This window comes from Ascaphus truei, chromosome 3, assembly GCF_040206685.1.
Source record: "Ascaphus truei isolate aAscTru1 chromosome 3, aAscTru1.hap1, whole genome shotgun sequence".
NCBI lineage: Eukaryota > Metazoa > Chordata > Amphibia > Anura > Ascaphidae > Ascaphus > Ascaphus truei.
The window spans coordinates 298,581,366-298,603,416 of record NC_134485.1 but is presented as its reverse complement, the minus strand read 5'-3'; positions in this window follow the sequence as shown (position 1 = coordinate 298,603,416).

Sequence of the window (22,051 nt, the reverse complement as noted above, 5' to 3'; positions counted from 1 at the left end):
CCAGCCCTGAAGATGCCCTGGAAAATGCCAGGCATTACTGTGATATGCTCCGTGAACAATTAAAACAAAAGGAAGATGGTTACACAGAGCTACAGAAAAATAACGTGAGGCTACAAAAAGATGTGCTCACAATTTACTCTTTAGCCAGGACAGAATTGGACGATCTCAAGACTGAGCTAGATACTGCAAATGCTACTATTTCCACCATGGATGAAAAGCAGAGCCAATCTGATAAAATGGTGGCTACGCTAAAGCGGAAGTATGAGGAGGCACTGAAGCAGATGACAGTCTTCCAGCAAGAGGTTCACACTCTTCGCATAGAGCTGAATGCCTCACAACAGGAGGTCAACAGTGTCCATAAAGAGGTGGACGTATCTCAGAAAGAGGTTCAGACACTCCGCAGAGCACTGGATGCCTCACATCATGAGACCAACAGCTGCCACACAGACCTGGAAGTTTCCAGAAAGGAACTACACAGTCTCACTGAGGAACTGGACATTTCTAAAGAAACGATTGTCAATCTTAATACAAATCTCCAAGTCTCCCAGAAGGAGCTTCAGACACTCAACCTAGAGAAGGATGTCTCACGCCAGGAGACTGTCATTCTCAAAGCAGATGTGCGTAAATGGAAGGAGGACTGCAAGGAGGCCCTGAATAGTACAGAGACTGAAAAAGGCGAACATTTAAGATTACAAAGAAAAAAATTAAAACTCAAAGAAGAAAATTTTCAGTTGACAGACGAAGTCAAGGAAAAGAATGAAAAGCTACACGAGCTTAAGGAAATAAATAGACTTTTGGTAGGTGAGAAGTTTGAAGCAGAGCACCGACTGCAGAACCAACTGCAAGACCTGCGTACGCACGTCGAGAAGGCCGAGGAGAAGCAGCGAACTCTGCAGGAAGAAAATCTGCAGGCTGTTAAAGAAATTCAAGTGCTGCAGGAACGTCTGATGACCTAGTATGTCCCCGCAAAGCAGCATGAGAAACTGAAGGCTACCCTGAGCGTCACCAAAGCATCGCTAGAGGCCAAGCTTAGAACCCAGGTGACCCGGCACAAAAGGGAGCACAAGAAGGTCCAGAAACTAAAACAAGTAACTGTGGCCCGAGCAAAGAAATTCATAGTGCTTCACAATGCAATAAAAATGTGGAAGCAAGCTCAGAGAAAGCAAAGCGTGCAGATAAATTCCCTAAGAAGAGACTTGCAAGATGCACTGAAAAAACAGGGATCTCTCGTGGATGAGATTACAGTCCTACAAGGACAAGTATTGACCCTGACTAAGCGTCAGTATCCCACAGCCTCAAAAACCCATGAATACAAGGGTACAGTGAGAGCTGGGAATACCGCTCATCTGAAAGACAAGGTTGCAAAACTTGAACCACTTAAACAAGCACTAGCAAAACCTTCAGCCACCCAACAGGCAACAAAAGAAGGTACACGTGCTGAATCAAAACCAGAAGAATCCTTAGCTGATGAAGCTGAAAAGATGGGACATTCTCTGGAAGTGGGTGTGGAATTGCAACTTAACCTCAAAGAGGCTGAACTAGCAACCCCATTGAGTGGGAAAAGGGCAGAGAGACAGCTTCAAGAGCAGAAAACTCAAAGGGCTGTTTTTAAACGCTCTGCAACTGCTGCCATACAGTATGCCTACAATAAGACGAGCACCCGACGCGAGGGAAATCTCATGACCGCGCACGTAGAAAAAAGACTATACTTAGAAAAAGTCCTCCTCGAGCGACTGAGGGGTGCTGATCTCAAGCACCTTCAGGAGGAGACACGAATAAACTGGAGAAAGGTCTCCAATCCCAGCAGGACTGAGGGTTCTCTTCCTCCATCCACTCTCATTCAAGTCACAGAGATATCTAGAATGAGAGTGGAAGGATGGGCTTTGGCCATGGCAAGCCTCAGCTTCCCACAAACAGGGGAGGTATGTAACAGGGGAGTTATCCCTGTTCAAGTAATGTGCCTCTAATCCAGCAGTGTGATGGTTAACTTCTGGTAGTCAATTAACAAACACCACCTGCTGATTAGATTGCTTACAAAAGCCTGTCTTTTGAGACAGGAAGTGAGACTCCTTAGCTCATACCTGAGCTGAACTTGGAGACAGAGCAGAGATTGTCTTTGACTCTCACAACTTGTCTTGAGCCCTGCCAGAAGACACAGCAGAGCTGCTTTCAAGACACAGGGAAAACTTCTAAACCTGAATGCTGACACACCCTGAGGAAAAGGAAGCTGAACCAGGGACAGAGAAGATTTCACTCCAAACCACAAGGAACAGATAAGACTTTCATTTAAGAGACTTCTTATATCTGTTTATTTTATGCTATATGTTTTGTGGCTGGGAGACATGCTTATCTAAGGGAGTTGTGAACTGCATAGTATTTCACTAGAAATACTCCCAAGTGAATAGAAGCTTTGTTTACACCTTGTTTGGATGGTTTCCTGATGTTAAGGACACAGGCGCAATAAAAAGCCTTATTTAATTTCACAATAACGAGTCTCCCTTGCATACCTCTGTGAGCGTCCGCCCACAAAGATGTTCAAGTAGTTTGGAGGCAAAAGGCAGGAGGGAGACAAGTCGATAGTTAGAAAGACAGGTAGGGTCAAGCTTGCTGTTTTTGAGTAATGGTATAACTGTTGCATGTTTGAAGGAGGGTGGGAAGGTACTGTACCAGAGTAGAGGGTGTAGTTAAAAATGTGTGTGAGGGTAGGGATTATAGTAGGACCAAGAGGTTTTAGGAGATGGGAGGGAATGGGGTCAAGAGAACAAGTGGTAGAGGGGGAAGAGGAGATCAACAGTGACACATACTCCTCTGAGACAGTGGAAATAGAGTCAAGGAAGGCAGGAGGAGAGATAGGAAGAAGTATAGGATGGGAGGAAGAAACAGAGGGAATGTTCAGACGTATGAATTCTACATTTTCTTTAAAATAGTCAGCAAAGTCCTGGGCGGAGATGGAGGAAGAAGAGGCAGCTGAGGGTGGTTTGAGTAGAGCATCAAAGACAGAGAAGTGTTGGCATGAGTTAGACTTGTACTTGTTGATTAGAGATGAAAAGTAGGCTTGTTTAGCTTGCGAGAGGGCAGAGTTTAAACAGGATAGCATAAATTTGTAGTGAAGGAAGTCTGCGAGAGTATGAGATTTCCTCCAGAGGCGTTCAGAGGAACAAGTGGAGGAATGTAGCATGTGCATGTGGGAATTTTGCCATGGTCTGGGGTTAGAAGGGCAAGGATGGCAGAGAGAAAGCGAGGCATGTAGATCAAGAGAGGAGGACAAAGCAGAGTTATAGTTCATGACCAGGTTGTCAGGGTCTCTAGCAGAGCTGAGAGGAGAGGGAGGAGTGTAAAGTGGAATCAAAGTCTGGTAGTTGAATAGAGCACAGGTTTCTGCAGAACCGGGGGGGTAGATAGAGGTGGAGAAGGGGAGAAGCGAGATAGAGAGAATGAGATGAGGTGATGGTCAGAGAGAGGAAATGGGGAAATGGAGAAATCATACAGAGAGAAGTTTTTAGTGAAAACCAGGTCTATGTAGTGGCCATCGTTGTGGGTGCTGGCTGCAGTCCACTGTTGAAGGCCAAAAGAAGAGGTTAGAGAGAGATAGCGGGAAGCCCAAGAGAGATAGGTTAATCAATTTGGCAATTGAAGTCCCCAAGGTGAAGAACAGGAGAGTCTGAGGAGAGAAAGAAAGAGAGCCAGGATTCAAAGTGAGAGAGAAAGGCAGAAGGGGGATGAGTAGAGCTATGTGGGCGATAGATGACTGCCATGTGGACAAGGAGAGGTGAGAAGATCTGGACAGTGCGAGCCTCAAAGGAAGGAAAAATAAGAGAGGGGGGAATAGGAAGGGTTCGGTAACGGCAGAGAGAGGAGAGTAGGAGCCCCACACCTCCACCCCTGCCATCAGGGTGCGGAATGTGGGAGAAAGAAAGGCCACCATAAGAGATGGCAGCTTCCAGAGCAGAATCAGACTGAGTGAGCCAGGTCTCAGTTATAGCAAATAGGAGCAGAGAGTGAGAGAGAAAGAAGTCATGTATAGAGAGGAACTTGATAGAAAGGGAGTGAGCATTCCAAAGGGCACAGGAGAAAGGGAGAGAGGAGGGTGATAGGGGATGGGTATGAGGTTAGAGGGGTTAACACCAGAAGGAGTAGAGGTTGCATTTGGCAGGCGAGGATGAGAGCATACAGAAATAAGGCAGGGACCAGGATTGGGAGAGATATCCCCAGATGCAACGAGGAGAAGCATGAATAGAAAGAGAATGTGTGAGGAGGATTTGTAGGGGTGTGATTTAGTGCAGGGGGTATAGCTGTGTAGTTTCAGAGGACGCAGGTAAGAAAGGAGTTCATTTGAACTGAGAAGTGGTGAAGGAAGGAGTGATGGAGATATATGAATATAGTTGGGGACATAAGGAGGCTGGTAGAAAGAAGTGCGTAATTTGAGAATAAGTGAGATCACAGCAAATATAAATTGTAAAGGCAGCATCACAGCTGTAGTAAAGTGCTGAGATATGCTGTCTGGTATAGATGATATCCTCCTTTCCAGCGTAGTTCACATGCAGGAATGGGCCATTAGGGGTTGTCCACTTCCTCACTTCTTTTGAACTTCCTTTTAAACTTTAGCTACTTACAATGGGCCACTTGGAGATGGCTGCAGGCAACATAAAGCTGTTCTATCTGGGGTTATATGGGCCTAGCAAGTCACCTGACAGTTAGGTTCTGTCTGCTTAATTAGCACATCTGAGGCACATTCAAACAGATGGTTTTTCTACCTAGATGGGTGTTCCCTGCCTAGGTGTCAAAGCTTAATTCAATTAGGGATTCAAAGATGGATTTTACCTAGCATATACTATAATACACCCAGCAAATGGTTGAATGAAGCAGGATTCAAAGATGGATTTTACCTGGAGAGAAGAAGAAGATCTTGTTAGGAAGTTTAAAAGGAAGGACCTCTTATCCTAACAAGATCTTCTTCTTCTCTCCAGGTACAGTAAAATCCACCTTTGAATCCTGCTTCATTCAACCATTTGCTGGGTGTATTATAGTCCTTCCCTTTCTCTCTCGCTTGTGGGGAGAGCACAAGTGTGACACCCACTGACTGATAATGTATTAATCTGTGCTCCTTTAGGGTATAGATAAATACAGTGACAGCTAATGCATATTTCGGCAAATGCTTGTTTTCTATTGATTGTTATTATTTTATTTCTGTTTATTGTTTGTAGTTGCATGTTTAAAATGTGGATAGCTTGTTTTTAGAACATTTTAGGATTGGTTAGCGTTTTAAATTCATTAATTGTTTTTTCGGTACTGGTTTCAATTAATTAATTATTTTGTTGGCTAGTGTTTTAAATTAATTAATTGTTTTGCTGGTTAGTGCTTTAATTTCTTGAATTGATTGGTTGACTAGTGCTTTAATTTATTTAATTGGTTAGCTAGTGCTTTTATTTATTTGATTGGTCGGCTAGTGATTTTATTTCTTGAATTAGGGTGTTTAGGTGCTTGTGTATATCTATTATTATTGTGCATTTTTAGCCTTCATGCTTTTTTATTAGGGTAACCATTGACTGCTATAATACAGATGCAGCGGCCTTTTTCGAACAAATCACGGAGCCGTTTTCGTGTGCTCTGCTGTATTCCACGCGGCATTAACGCAGCAAATCGTCCCAGGCACGTGTGTTTATCACGGTTGCTTTGTTTGAATTTCATGGATTCTGTTTCTTTGTGTGCAATAAATTGTAATGTGTACAGTACTGTGCTACTGTGCAAATTTCAGGTTTTTAAAAACCAGAACACTAAAATGCCATTTTCTGCACTCGCCTCATGGTTGGAAGAAATCACGCGCCATGACATGGGTATTCCGAGGTAAACAACGAGTGAAGTGTTTGAATAACTGCCGTTGCATCTGTAGCTTATCATGCCTATATTATATGGATATGATGTATCACTTTGCAAATCAATGGGCAGAGGGTGGGTATAGAAATGTACGTCAGGTGGGAGGCGGGACCAGACTGACGTCATGACGTATGCACGCAGCGACGAGGGTGAGAGGCACATTTGAGTGCCGGTCTATCTGCAAGTCGCCATTATACAGGTCGGATACACACACTTTGCCAACAGTGTTTATTTGTATAATACTGCACTAAACACAACGAGTACAATTAGTTGTATCTAATGCTAAACCATGACGATGGTAATAGCAACATATGGGATATTGGTATAGATACTGTTGCAGTGTTACTTGATTGCTTCTTTTGGCACTATATGTAACTAATACAGTTGCTGGCTATTTCATCAAGTGTGTGTGAGCCTTTTGATACACCCTGTCTGTTTGCGATTTAACTGTTCCTCACTGCATGTTTTTGATTTTTATGAGCTATTGATTCTGATTAATCAAGTGCATTATAATTTTACTTAGGAGGCTATAACTGGATACAAACCTGATCCGTGCCTCAGAGCCACATCAACACACTTTGTGGGCTCTCTGCACTTGATACACTAATATGTATGTATCATAGTAATCTGTTCATTCACTAATGAGGCTGTAATTTGATACGAACTTTGATTCGTGCCTCAAGGCGTTTCAACACAGCTTGTGCGCCTATGTAATATAGCTTTCATATGAGGTACTTTATTTTACTATATTTTGTACTAACTGCAGTTTTTTTGTAGGAATAAGGATACATCATTTATTTGTAAACATTAACACTATCAGTCTCACGCGATCTGTTTATGATATACAGGTTTTTAATTACTTCTAGTTCTGTACCTAGGTGTTATCCACTTTCCACTGTGACCTATTGAGGTTTTAATTACTATTAATGTAATTTAATGTTAAGGATTTCCCCTTCGTTTCAGTTTTAGTCATTTATGTATTTAGCACTTTGGTCTGTCTTATATGTTTAGTCACCGTAGTGATTTATTCACTTTTATATAATTTAGGTAGTTCTAGTTATATACATTTATTGACTTTTATTTTAACATTTATATATCAATAAAGTTTTATTTTACATTTTTCATCATATCACACTTTACAATGAGTGCTTTCAAAAGGGTGTGCTTTCCCCTAATTTCATAACCGTTCTCTATCCCCTTTTGCACCTTTGTTATAAATTTAATTTATTTTGTTTATTGAGCTGAAGCGAGAGTTTCTTCCCTTCCCCCCCCCCCCCCGCCCCTTACCCCTTATTTTCTTACCAGTAGGTACTCACAAGTGTCCTGGAACTGATTTCAGCATGTAATGCCAGACGATGTGATCGCTATTGTCTTCAGAAGAAGGACCCTGAAGAATTCTTGAGTCAAAATCTTTGAAGCCGTCTTGCGTCTCTTCAGTACAGAGCATCTTTGAATTTGCCACTGATGGTTTGGCGCTTGGAATCTGCTTGGAACTCTTTAATAAATACACTGTCCTGTATCTTGTGTGATAAAATGTGTAAGTACCTATTCTGGTGTCAGGTATGGAGTGAAGGTATATATTGCCTGCACTCACTAGCCTCATTCTTGGCACACTTTAGAAATAACTTTTAAAACGTTTTCACACAAGAAATCACTCTCAGCTTTATCACTTAGCTGGAGCACCCCCTGAACCCCTATACCAAGTTCAGGGCAAGTATCTGGGCACCTCTCCTTATACTTGGACCCGTGTATGATTGCAGATATACATTAACCCCTTCATGCCCGTTTACCTGGTCTGGAAGATGCTGCAGCAGGAATCTTGGCAGTGAGTCGTAAGAGCATTTTCAGAGTCAGAGTTTTCCCGGAGCAATGTGCTTGGCTGCATCCAAGAATCTCACTCGATTCCCGGATCCAAATCCTGGGGTATCCCAGAATCCCGATATATAGACACATTCTGTATAGACTTTCTCTGACAAACCCACCCTGAACCTTACAGCCTAGAAATCTCCCGGTCCCCACACCGCAATAAAGGCAAAACGCAAACCAATATTTATTGTTGCATAATTTGCACACAGTCTCAGTAATGCATTTAGGACATCTGGCCCCGAGCTGACACTCTAGGACCTCAACACACGGATCAGGGGTAACCAAGTGGGCTGAACCTTTATTAGAGAGCTTGGTTAACCCCTTCACCATCACAAATGGGGGTAGTCCAGCTAATGCCAAGGTGAACCAGAACCAGTGTAGAGTTTGTGGGTGCCCCCAACACAAGGTTGAGGGGGGACTTTGAAAGTCCAGTGTGAGTCTAAAAAGATAGTGTATGGGGAATAAGGCAGCTATGAATAAAAGTACAAACATATTTCTTATTCTGTCCCCTATAGCCAGAGACTCAGGAGTATATTAAAACAGATACCTTAGTGTATTAAAATATACTTTATTAATGTACTGTAATGTAATGTACTTTTACATTCGGTACCCACGTCCAGACAGGCTGTCTGAGCTAAACCACAGGCACCCGTAAGTGCTGGACATTGGTGTTCAAAGCCTTCAGAAGATGCCCGGTGTGTGAATAGCATTTGGGCAGCGGGGAAAGGCGGAGTACTGTGTCTAGAGATCAATGGCAGTCATCCGGGCTACCACTTGCGCTGCAAGACCTGGTGAAGCCTGCCCCAGTGGGTGGCATTGAGATAACCAGTCACAGAGGTGGCAAACGTGCACATGTCCCTTGACAATTTCAGATTTCCCGCTGACCTGGCTTTTCTAGCCGGCTTAGCTCTGATTGGCTTCTGGGAATTTTTCCACGCGATGATTGGCTGCTGAGTTTCGTGACTTTAACTCAGAAAACTATAAAGAACCTGTGAGACAATCAGTTTGAGTTCTCTGGTAGAAAGAGCGCAGGAGGACTTTTCAAAGTTGCTCTTGTGCAAATAGCAGAGCAACCGGCTTCGATTTCAAGCCTGAAAAGCCTGCCTGCCATAAACTAAGTCCAGACTTTTGCGCCCAAGTTCTCAAAATTGAACATAGCGGATGTGACTGGGATTTTATATCGATTTGAGTTGCAGAGGATCGGTGGGAACTTGCAGTCAAGAAAGTCCAAGTTCTCAGAAGAGAAGGGTGCGGTGGCGTGTGGAACTTCACACCGATTTGAGAACCAGGAGATTCCGGGCTAAATCCCGGTCAGGGTAAAACTCTTATTTAGCGTTCCCTGCAACTAGGAAAGTCTAGTTTTCGACCCAAGACCCCCAGTAACTGGCTTTTTGTCTGTATTTGGTGTTTCATTGGGTGTAAGCGAATTTGTGCGAATAAACTTCAATTTATTGCATTACCTTTATTGCTCAATGAATGATCAATGTAAAAAGGTGTAAATTGTCTGGTTTCCTGTGACAATCCATATCTGAAAAATAGTTATTTTGCCCATTACTGTACTGTATGTTTTGGGGAGGGAGGGGGTGTATTTATTTCAATGTATTCCACATTTTTATTTTGGCACATGATTGGTACCACAGGCCAGCGGGGACAACCCGAGGGCCTCTGGACACCCACAGGGACCACTCGAGGACCCCGGACACCTGCAGGGACCACCTGAGGACCTCTCGACACCTGTGGGGACCACCTGTGGACCCCTGGACACCTGCGGTGACACCCACTGGAACCAACCAAGGGCCCCCAGGCACACACGAGAACCACTCTAGGGCCCCCAGACACCATCAGGGACCACACAATGGCCCCAAGACACCCACGGGGACTACCTAAGGACCCCCAGACACTTGCAGCCTCTGTTATCAATCATGTGTTGGTAGAGGAGGTGATTATTAGTGTTAATGTTTTTTAATGTTTATTGTGTGTAGCGGGGGTGGGTGAAGGGTGTTTTTGGCCCTTGGTTATAACAGAAGGGGTTAAGCCCTTCATTGCCTTAGCAGTTAGCTGCAGAGTTAATGAAGTTGCCTGTAAATGCATTTTTATTGCATGGGATTCATGTTGGGGGTCTGGGGTGCTGATATTAATGGATATCAGCTCCGGAGACTCCAAGCATTAATCAATGCAGAAATAAAAGCATTTTTTTTTCTAAGTCCTGTCTCGATGCCTCTCAGCAAATTCTCACCAGCCTCATGCCAACTTTTCCTGGCGTAAGAGTTTTGGGAGAAACTCGCCATTCTAGAGCCAGCATTGGCTTCGATAACCTAATCGTGGCTACTTGAATTGCATGAATTTCAGAACCTGCCGATAAGTGGCTTATCACCACTCACCCTGCGACCTTTTTTTGGTGGCTGAAAAATTTGGTGATTCATTCCTTTATCACCCACTTATCAAGGCTTACAGAATAACAGTAGGCATTTTGGCCAATTAGTGCTTGATAAGTGGCTTATACACGCTTATATATAGACCCCTCTGTCTCTTTGCTCCCTCTCTTTGCTCTCTCTCTCTTTTATCTCTCTCTCCCTTTCTCTCTTTTTGCTCTCTCTCTCTGCTCTCTCTCTATACTCGCACTCACTCTCTGCTCTCTCTCTCTGTTCTCTGCTCTCTTCCACTCCCTGCTCTCTCTCATCTCTTTCTCATCTCTCTGCTCTCTCTCTGCTCTCTCTCTCTGCTCTCTCCTTTCTCACACTCTCTCTCTCTCTCTCTCTCTCTCTCTTTCTGGTCTCTCTGCCCTATCTCTCTCTCTCTCTGCTCTCTCTGCCTCTCTGCTCCCTCTCTCTTTGCTCTCTCTCCCTTATGCCTTTCTTTTCCCTCTTATGTAATTCTCACTTGCACTTCATTTTGTCTTTGTGTCTCTTCCTTCCTGTATCCTTTCATTTTCATGTCGGTTTTTACCCCTGTGATTTAACCCTTCCTCTCCCTCTCACCTTTCCCTGCCTGTTTCTCAGGCTGCAGCTCCAGCTCCACACTGCACTACTTTAGGATGTATAAACCTACAGAGGCTCTGCAGAGGAAGGCATTTCACCTCTTTCCTTCCTACTGAATCTCAGGGCCCCGCCCCCTGACCAAGGCCCCGCTCACCTGCAGAGGAAGGGATTTCCCTCTGTGCTTCCTTCATGCATCTCAGGCCCTGCAATATGCCATCGACAGTGCGGGTGCAGAGAGGGCTCCCCAAGAGTGCGGGCGCCGGGGCTTTGCCTGGGCTGCCCAGGCTCTAGATACACACCTGATGCTGGGGATCTTCCAACAAGGCTTTGCACATTGCAATCCCCATACCTTCAACAAATATATGGAAAATAGCTGAAGCGCTCAAATGCAGGTATATCTCAAAATGATAATAAGCCAGACCACTGTACCAGGGTACTAACAATTGATATAGTACCTATTGTGTCATATAATGGGTACTATCCTCCTGAAGACAGGTGGTGTGTGGTGCAACCCACTCACCATATGTCTCATTGGCAGGTTCCCCTGAAAAATATGCAAATACTCACATCCTGGTAGGGCAGGCAGGCAAGCTGTGCAGCTACTCAATGCAATACAGGGAAAAGGGAGACCAAAAAGCGCACCAGCACAAACGGAGCAGGAAAAAACCAGAACAAAAAAATGATTAAAAGGGCACTTTAATGTGGCAAAAGACCCATCCAATGCATTTCGAACGTCGCAGCGTTCTTTTTCAAGGATAAAACACAATGTGATAACATCCATTATATACCCTCTTACCTGTGGGCCATTTCGCGCCAAAAATCAGAACCTGATGACGTCATAACAGAGCGACTCAGTGCCGATCTAAGGGCAAAAGGAAGTACCAAAGGCAGTGTGGCCATTTTGGATGTGGGCAAACATAGGAACACAATAACAAAGCTTTATTGACCATTCCAGCAGAACAAAATACATTGCTGCTAACTGGACAAGCATATTTAAACGAAATAAAGCTATATTAAACTAAACTAATGCTTAATAAAGGGTACTATTATATCAAGGAAAAACATGAACAAGGTGGATTAAAAAACTAGCTGTGTTGCAACTAAGTTATATACAAAAAAAAAGTTAAAAATAAAAACCTCTAGACATGATTAAAAAAATGTGCAAGAAAAGTAAATTTAAAGACATATTACACATACATACTGCATAACACAGATTGTGTACCTAAATCATAGGAACCAGGGAAATACAACCATTATAAAATATGAAGTATTATCCACAAGATACATCAAAGAACAATTTAAGCTTACATATTAGCATAATATTTGCATGATAAGGCATAGGTTCAAAGGTTATAATGACAAGAATATAATGTCCAATATAATGACAATTAGCTTATTTAATCTGTATTACCAACTAATTACACCATAATACGTCTATCACAAAAATGTTTACAAAAAATGTGTTAGTTGCCAGTCAATGTTCAAGCCCATAGGGAAGCGCGTTTGGAGAGTGAAGATCCAATACGCCTCCCTACGGTCCAGAAGGTTGATATGATCACCTCCTCTAGATTTAGAAATAACTGATTCAATCCCCAAAAAGGAAAAATTATTAATTCCTCCCTGACCACATTCAGTGAAATGTTTTGAGACTGGATGATTAGTGTCTCTCAATTTTATGAGCCTTAAATGCTCTAACATCCTGACCTTAAGGGCTCTAGTCGTCCTCCCCACATACCTCTTGCCACAACCACATGTTATTAGATAAATCACAAATTGACTTTTACAATTTATAAAACTGTTAATCTTAAATTCCTTATTTGGTAATATATTCACACCATGTGGCGGTGGCAAGGCAAACTGGAAAAAACTTTTGGCAGGCTTCATGTGTTTACATGCACTACAAGAGCCACATTTGAAGGAACCCCTAGTGATAAAAGTTTTTTTGAGACCAGAAGATTTGAGTTCACTTGGTGAAACATGAGATCCAATTGTTCTCGCTCTACGATATACAAAAGTAGGACCAGAATCCACATATTTTTTAAGGACAGGGTCCATGGATAAGACATTCCAATGTTTTGAAATTATAGAGTTTACTTTTCCACTTTGTTTACTAAATTGTGAAATAAAAAGAGGACATTTGTTTTTTGATTCTGTCAGTCCATGTGAGTCCTGTTTAATACCAATTGTCTTAACATTGTTAACAAGGCGAGAATCTTCAATTGGATGTGTGGGCAACAATGATGCTCTCTCTGTATGTAATGCATTTTCAAATGCAATTGCTAAATGTGATTTGGGGTATCCCCTTTCCAAAAATCTCCTTGTAAGCTCCTCAGACTGAGAAAGGAAACCACTCATAGTGGAACAATTCCTTCTCAGTCTGAGGAACTGTCCCCTTGGTATGGCCTTTATGACATGGGATGGGTGGCAGCTGTCCGCCCTAAGAAAGGTGTTCCTGGCATTTTGCTTCCTATAAACATCCGTTTGGATTTTTTTGTCTATGTCTACAAATAATTGTAGATCCAGAAATTCAATGTGATGGAAATGAAAATTTAATGTAAATCTTAGATTATAAAGATTATTATTAAGATAAGATACAAAAGTGTGAAGTGTAGTGACATCCCCCCTCCAAATAATAATTAGGTCGTCCACAAATCTTTTATAAAAAACAATATTGTGACGAAATAAATTAGTGCTCGAATAAATAAAAAGTGCTTCCCACCATCCCATAAATAAGTTCGCAAAAGAAGGAGCAAAACTTGTACCCATAGCAGTGCCAATAAGTTGCAAATAAAACTTACCATTAAATGTGAAAAAGTTGTGCGTGAGTAAAAAGTGTATAGCGTCCAAAATAAAAGCCGATTGAAAGATTGATATTTCTGGTATCTCAATAAATTGGCGGACCGCTGCCAAACCATGGTCATGTTGTATAACAGAATACAGAGAGGTAACATCAAGTGTTACCCACAGGTGTATAAGTTTGTTCGGAAATTATCCTTGAAAAAGTTTTTTGACAATTTTATTCCAAATGTTACTAGGTCAAGATTTACATTAAATTTTCATTTCCATCACATTGAATTTCTGGATCTACAATTATTTGTAGACATAGACAAAAAAATCCAAACGGATGTTTATAGGAAGCAAAATGCCAGGAACACCTTTCTTAGGGCGGACAGCTGCCACCCATCCCATGTCATAAAGGCCATACCAAGGGGACAGTTCCTCAGACTGAGAAGGAATTGTTCCACTATGAGTGGTTTCCTTTCTCAGTCTGAGGAGCTTACAAGGAGATTTTTGGAAAGGGGATACCCCAAATCACATTTAGCAATTGCATTTGAAAATGCATTACATACAGAGAGAGCATCATTGTTGCCCACACATCCAATTGAAGATTCTCGCCTTGTTAACAATGTTAAGACAATTGGTATTAAACAGGACTCACATGGACTGACAGAATCAAAAAACAAATGTCCTCTTTTTATTTCACAATTTAGTAAACAAAGTGGAAAAGTAAACTCTATAATTTCAAAACATTGGAATGTCTTATCCATGGACCCTGTCCTTAAAAAATATGTGGATTCTGGTCCTACTTTTGTATATCGTAGAGCGAGAACAATTGGATCTCATGTTTCACCAAGTGAACTCAAATCTTCTGGTCTCAAAAAAACTTTTATCACTAGGGGTTCCTTCAAATGTGGCTCTTGTAGTGCATGTAAACACATGAAGCCTGCCAAAAGTTTTTTCCAGTTTGCCTTGCCACCGCCACATGGTGTGAATATATTACCAAATAAGGAATTTAAGATTAACAGTTTTATAAATTGTAAAAGTCAATTTGTGATTTATCTAATAACATATGGTTGTGGCAAGAGGTATGTGGGGAGGACGACTAGAGCCCTTAAGGTCAGGATGTTAGAGCATTTAAGGCTCATAAAATTGAGAGACACTAATCATCCAGTCTCAAAACATTTCACTGAATGTGGTCAGGGAGGAATTAATAATTTTTCCTTTTTGGGGATTGAATCAGTTATTTCTAAATCTAGAGGAGGTGATCATATCAACCTTCTGGACCGTAGGGAGGCGTATTGGATCTTCACTCTCCAAACGCGCTTCCCTATGGGCTTGAACATTGACTGGCAACTAACACATTTTTTGTAAACATTTTTGTGATAGACGTATTATGGTGTAATTAGTTGGTAATACAGATTAAATAAGCTAATTGTCATTATATTGGACATTATATTCTTGTCATTATAACCTTTGAACCTATGCCTTATCATGCAAATATTATGCTAATATGTAAGCTTAAATTGTTCTTTGATGTATCTTGTGGATAATACTTCATATTTTATAATGGTTGTATTTCCCTGGTTCCTATGATTTAGGTACACAATCTGTGTTATGCAGTATGTATGTGTAATATGTCTTTAAATTTACTTTTCTTGCACATTTTTTTAATCATGTCTAGAGGTTTTTATTTTTAACTTTTTTTTTGTATATAACTTAGTTGCAACACAGCTAGTTTTTTAATCCACCTTGTTCATGTTTTTCCTTGATATAATAGTACCCTTTATTAAGCATTAGTTTAGTTTAATATAGCTTTATTTCGTTTAAATATGCTTGTCCAGTTAGCAGCAATGTATTTTGTTCTGCTGGAATGGTCAATAAAGCTTTGTTATTGTGTTCCTATGTTTGCCCACATCCAAAATGGCCACACTGCCTTTGGTACTTCCTTTTGCCCTTAGATCGGCACTGAGTCGCTCTGTTATGACGTCATCAGGTTCTGATTTTTGGCGCGAAATGGCCCACAGGTAAGAGGGTATATAATGGATGTTATCACATTGTGTTTTATCCTTGAAAAAGAACGCTGCGACGTTCGAAATGCATTGGATGGGTCTTTTGCCACATTAAAGTGCCCTTTTAATCATTTTTTTGTTCTGGTTTTTTCCTGCTCCGTTTGTGCTGGTGCGCTTTTTGGTCTCCCTTTTCCCTGTATTGCATTGAGTAGCTGCACAGCTTGCCTGCCTGCCCTACCAGGATGTGAGTATTTGCATATTTTTCAGGGGAACCTGCCAATGAGACATATGGTGAGTGGGTTGCACCACACACCACCTGTCTTCAGGAGGATAGTACCCATTATATGACACAATAGGTACTATATCAATTGTTAGTACCCTGGTACAGTGGTCTGGCTTATTATCATTTTGAGATATACCTGCATTTGAGCGCTTCAGCTATTTTCCATATTGCAATATATACAGGTTGGAGCCGCACATGCATAGGTTTTTTGGAGCTTAATCTTTGAATTTAAAAGGAAGATCCCTAATTTTTATATTTTTGCTTTTTATACACTTTTATAGTTACTTTTTTGTGGCTTCAGTACCCCCTTTGTGTTCCATTATATTGGTATGGAGGAACCAGGGGATAATATGGATGAATTAGAAGATATTTCGGATACTTATTTTTTCAACACTTGTGATGATACACAGAGAAAAAAAACAAGCTTTACGTGTGTTTGATAACATTGTGGATTTGGATACCACTGACATCTCTGATCTCAAAATCCACTTTCAAAAATTGGAAAGTTTATTGATTCATAAGAACCGCTTATGGTGGGACATTATAAGCCTGGAGAACTATGCTAAATGTAAAAGGATCCCAAGAGGACTAAGGGTTAAAAAAGCCCCCTCCTTTGGTTTTCCGGATGTGGATTTTGAAAATAGATGGGTGACAGCCCTCAATGACTGCTCTTTTCGTTTGATGGAGTTAATAGTGTTTCAGAAAATGAAGGAGAAAGATCAGCTTGATATTCAAATCACAGAACTGCAAAAAAACCTATACAGTTTCAAAGGTTTAAAGGGCTTTAAGGAATTTGATGTTATTCTCTCCAAAACGGTAAAAAATGTGGAATGTGGTATTATGTCTAAAAAACAAATTAAATATGATCGGGACAGATATGACTATGAAAAGAACCAGGTTTTCCATTGGCAGAGGATAAATTCTATTCAGGAAAGATCAAATAACAAAGATAAATCATTCATTCAGTTTAAATCTACTCCCAATAAGTCCATTTTAAAATCTAAGAATGTGGATTATCAGAGTGGCGAATCTGATGTTTCAGATGCAGAAACTGCCTCTACCTCTCATTCTGTATCTTTTGTCAATACATTTGAGAATGATGATCATCGTGGTCGTGGAGCTCCATCCAGGGGGCGAGGGAGGGGTGGACGCACCTTTTGGGGTCAACCACCTAGGTCCCAGGATGCTTTTTCTTATCAAAGTGTTAATCAACAGAGACAGCAACAGCAACAACCAAAATCTTTCCCTTTATTTCAAAAGGACACAAGAGAATCAGAAGAGGGAGGAGGGGGGGAGGAGGAGGGGGCTACAGGTCCGCCTCCAAAAGGAAGAAGTTTTGAATGATATATCTAATGTTATAAATATTTCAGGAACTGCTCTCTCTCCTACAGAGTTGTCACTACTGGATAAAGGCCTAAAATTTTCACCTTCAATGAACTTTAATTTGTTCGAAACCACTATTGATGTGTATAAGTTTGTTCGGAAATTATCCTTGAAAAAGTTTTTTGACAATTTTATTCCAAATGTTACTAGGTCGACCGGAGATGAGGATTTAGATGGGGGGCCATCACACGCTATCGAGAGTGATGTCCCCTCATCCGACTCTGTTCCTCCGGTATCTATTGCTTTACATACATTTAATGATTTTTGTACCCTGCAAGATATGAATGATCTTTTATCTGAACAGACGGTTGATGATGTTAATATTCCTACATTTTCTGAATGGAATTCAGGCCTAAAAAGGAGTTCTGTGTTCTACCCCACTCATGTCAAGGGTCAATTTCTGACTATGTTTGAAAATCTGGTTATAAGAGACCTTCGTCTTCTAGCTCAGGGATTTTCCCTATCCTATATAGATCATGACAATTTGAATCAAAGTGAGCGTTTAGCTTTAAAATCTTTGAAAAATAATTCTGCATTGGTCATTAAGAGTGAGGACAAGGGGGGTGCGGTGGTGGTGCAGGGCAGAGACGGTTACATCAGGGAGGCATTACGCCAACTGGATGATGGCCGGTCCTATCGTGTACTATCCGCCGACCCCACACCGCAATTCTTGGAGTTCCTTGTAGAACTGGTTGACTCAGGTGTTATTATGGAAGTTCTGTCGAAGGACGAGGTTAAATTCATTATTCCATCTCATCCCATTATTCCTATCTTCCACCATCTCCCAAAGATCCACAAGACATTGGTCGACCCTCCAGGTCGTCCCATTGTCTCTAGTATTGGATCTTTGGGAGATGGTCTGTCAAGATATGTTAATGGTTTTCTTCAGCCATTTGTTAGGAAATTGCCCTCATTTATACGGGACTCTGGTGATCTTCTTGATCAGATCAAAAATGTTAAATGGGGTAATGATTACCTGTGGGTAACACTTGATGTTACCTCTCTGTATTCTGTTATACAACATGACCATGGTTTGGCAGCGGTCCGCCAATTTATTGAGATACCAGAAATATCAATCTTTCAATCGGCTTTTATTTTGGACGCTATACACTTTTTACTCACGCACAACTTTTTCACATTTAATGGTAAGTTTTATTTGCAACTTATTGGCACTGCTATGGGTACAAGTTTTGCTCCTTCTTTTGCGAACTTATTTATGGGATGGTGGGAAGCACTTTTTATTTATTCGAGCACTAATTTATTTCGTCACAATATTGTTTTTTATAAAAGATTTGTGGACGACCTAATTATTATTTGGAGGGGGGATGTCACTACACTTCACACTTTTGTATCTTATCTTAATAATAATCTTTATAATCTAAGATTTACATTAAATTTTCATTTCCATCACATTGAATTTCTGGATCTACAATTATTTGTAGACATAGACAAAAAAATCCAAACGGATGTTTATAGGAAGCAAAATGCCAGGAACACCTTTCTTAGGGCGGACAGCTGCCACCCATCCCATGTCATAAAGGCCATACCAAGGGGACAGTTCCTCAGACTGAGAAGGAATTGTTCCACTATGAGTGGTTTCCTTTCTCAGTCTGAGGAGCTTACAAGGAGATTTTTGGAAAGGGGATACCCCAAATCACATTTAGCAATTGCATTTGAAAATGCATTACATACAGAGAGAGCATCATTGTTGCCCACACATCCAATTGAAGATTCTCGCCTTGTTAACAATGTTAAGACAATTGGTATTAAACAGGACTCACATGGACTGACAGAATCAAAAAACAAATGTCCTCTTTTTATTTAACAATTTAGTAAACAAAGTGGAAAAGTAAACTCTATAATTTCAAAACATTGGAATGTCTTATCCATGGACCCTGTCCTTAAAAAATATGTGGATTCTGGTCCTACTTTTGTATATCGTAGAGCGAGAACAATTGGATCTCATGTTTCACCAAGTGAACTCAAATCTTCTGGTCTCAAAAAAACTTTTATCACTAGGGGTTCCTTCAAATGTGGCTCTTGTAGTGCATGTAAACACATGAAGCCTGCCAAAAGTTTTTTCCAGTTTGCCTTGCCACCGCCACATGGTGTGAATATATTACCAAATAAGGAATTTAAGATTAACAGTTTTATAAATTGTAAAAGTCAATTTGTGATTTATCTAATAACATGTGGTTGTGGCAAGAGGTATGTGGGGAGGACGACTAGAGCCCTTAAGGTCAGGATGTTAGAGCATTTAAGGCTCATAAAATTGAGAGACACTAATCATCCAGTCTCAAAACATTTCACTGAATGTGGTCAGGGAGGAATTAATAATTTTTCCTTTTTGGGGATTGAATCAGTTATTTCTAAATCTAGAGGAGGTGATCATATCAACCTTCTGGACCGTAGGGAGGCGTATTGGATCTTCACTCTCCAAACGCGCTTCCCTATGGGCTTGAACATTGACTGGCAACTAACACATTTTTTGTAAACATTTTTGTGATAGACGTATTATGGTGTAATTAGTTGGTAATACAGATTAAATAAGCTAATTGTCATTATATTGGACATTATATTCTTGTCATTATAACCTTTGAACCTATGCCTTATCATGCAAATATTATGCTAATATGTAAGCTTAAATTGTTCTTTGATGTATCTTGTGGATAATACTTCATATTTTATAATGGTTGTATTTCCCTGGTTCCTATGATTTAGGTACACAATCTGTGTTATGCAGTATGTATGTGTAATATGTCTTTAAATTTACTTTTCTTGCACATTTTTTTAATCATGTCTAGAGGTTTTTATTTTTAACTTTTTTTTTTGTATATAACTTAGTTGCAACACAGCTAGTTTTTTAATCCACCTTGTTCATGTTTTTCCTTGATATAATAGTACCCTTTATTAAGCATTAGTTTAGTTTAATATAGCTTTATTTCGTTTAAATATGCTTGTCCAGTTAGCAGCAATGTATTTTGTTCTGCTGGAATGGTCAATAAAGCTTTGTTATTGTGTTCCTATGTTTGCCCACATCCAAAATGGCCACACTGCCTTTGGTACTTCCTTTTGCCCTTAGATCGGCACTGAGTCGCTCTGTTATGACGTCATCAGGTTCTGATTTTTGGCGCGAAATGGCCCACAGGTAAGAGGGTATATAATGGATGTTATCACATTGTGTTTTATCCTTGAAAAAGAACGCTGCGACGTTCGAAATGCATTGGATGGGTCTTTTGCCACATTAAAGTGCCCTTTTAATCTTTTTTTGTTCTGGTTTTTTCCTGCTCCGTTTGTGCTGGTGCGCTTTTTGGTCTCCCTTTTCCCTGTATTGCATTGAGTAGCTGCACAGCTTGCCTGCCTGCCCTACCAGGATGTGAGTATTTGCATATTTTTCAGGGGAACCTGCCAATGAGACATATGGTGAGTGGGTTGCACCACACACCACCTGTCTTCAGGAGGATAGTACCCATTATATGACACAATAGGTACTATATCAATTGTTAGTACCCTGGTACAGTGGTCTGGCTTATTATCATTTTGAGATATACCTGCATTTGAGCGCTTCAGCTATTTTCCATATTGCAATATATACAGGTTGGAGCCGCACATGCATAGGTTTTTTGGAGCTTAATCTTTGAATTTAAAAGGAAGATCCCTAATTTTTATATTTTTGCTTTTTATACACTTTTATAGTTACTTTTTTGTGGCTTCAGTACCCCCTTTGTGTTCCATTATATTGGTATGGAGGAACCAGGGGATAATATGGATGAATTAGAAGATATTTCGGATACTTATTTTTTCAACACTTGTGATGATACACAGAGAAAAAAACAAGCTTTACGTGTGTTTGATAACATTGTGGATTTGGATACCACTGACATCTCTGATCTCAAAATCCACTTTCAAAAATTGGAAAGTTTATTGATTCATAAGAACCGCTTATGGTGGGACATTATAAGCCTGGAGAACTATGCTAAATGTAAAAGGATCCCAAGAGGACTAAGGGTTAAAAAAGCCCCCTCCTTTGGTTTTCCGGATGTGGATTTTGAAAATAGATGGGTGACAGCCCTCAATGACTGCTCTTTTCGTTTGATGGAGTTAATAGTGTTTCAGAAAATGAAGGAGAAAGATCAGCTTGATATTCAAATCACAGAACTGCAAAAAAACCTATACAGTTTCAAAGGTTTAAAGGGCTTTAAGGAATTTGATGTTATTCTCTCCAAAACGGTAAAAAATGTGGAATGTGGTATTATGTCTAAAAAACAAATTAAATATGATCGGGACAGATATGACTATGAAAAGAACCAGGTTTACCATTGGCAGAGGATAAATTCTATTCAGGAAAGATCAAATAACAAAGATAAATCATTCATTCAGTTTAAATCTACTCCCAATAAGTCCATTTTAAAATCTAAGAATGTGGATTATCAGAGTGGCGAATCTGATGTTTCAGATGCAGAAACTGCCTCTACCTCTCATTCTGTATCTTTTGTCAATACATTTGAGAATGATGATCATCGTGGTCGTGGAGCTCCATCCAGGGGGCGAGGGAGGGGTGGACGCACCTTTTGGGGTCAACCACCTAGGTCCCAGGATGCTTTTTCTTATCAAAGTGTTAATCAACAGAGACAGCAACAGCAACAACCAAAATCTTTCCCTTTATTTCAAAAGGACACAAGAGAATCAGAAGAGGGAGGAGGGGGGGGGGAGGAGGAGGGGGCTACAGGTCCGCCTCCAAAAGGAAGAAGTTTTGAATGATATATCTAATGTTATAAATATTTCAGGAACTGCTCTCTCTCCTACAGAGTTGTCACTACTGGATAAAGGCCTAAAATTTTCACCTTCAATGAACTTTAATTTGTTCGAAACCACTA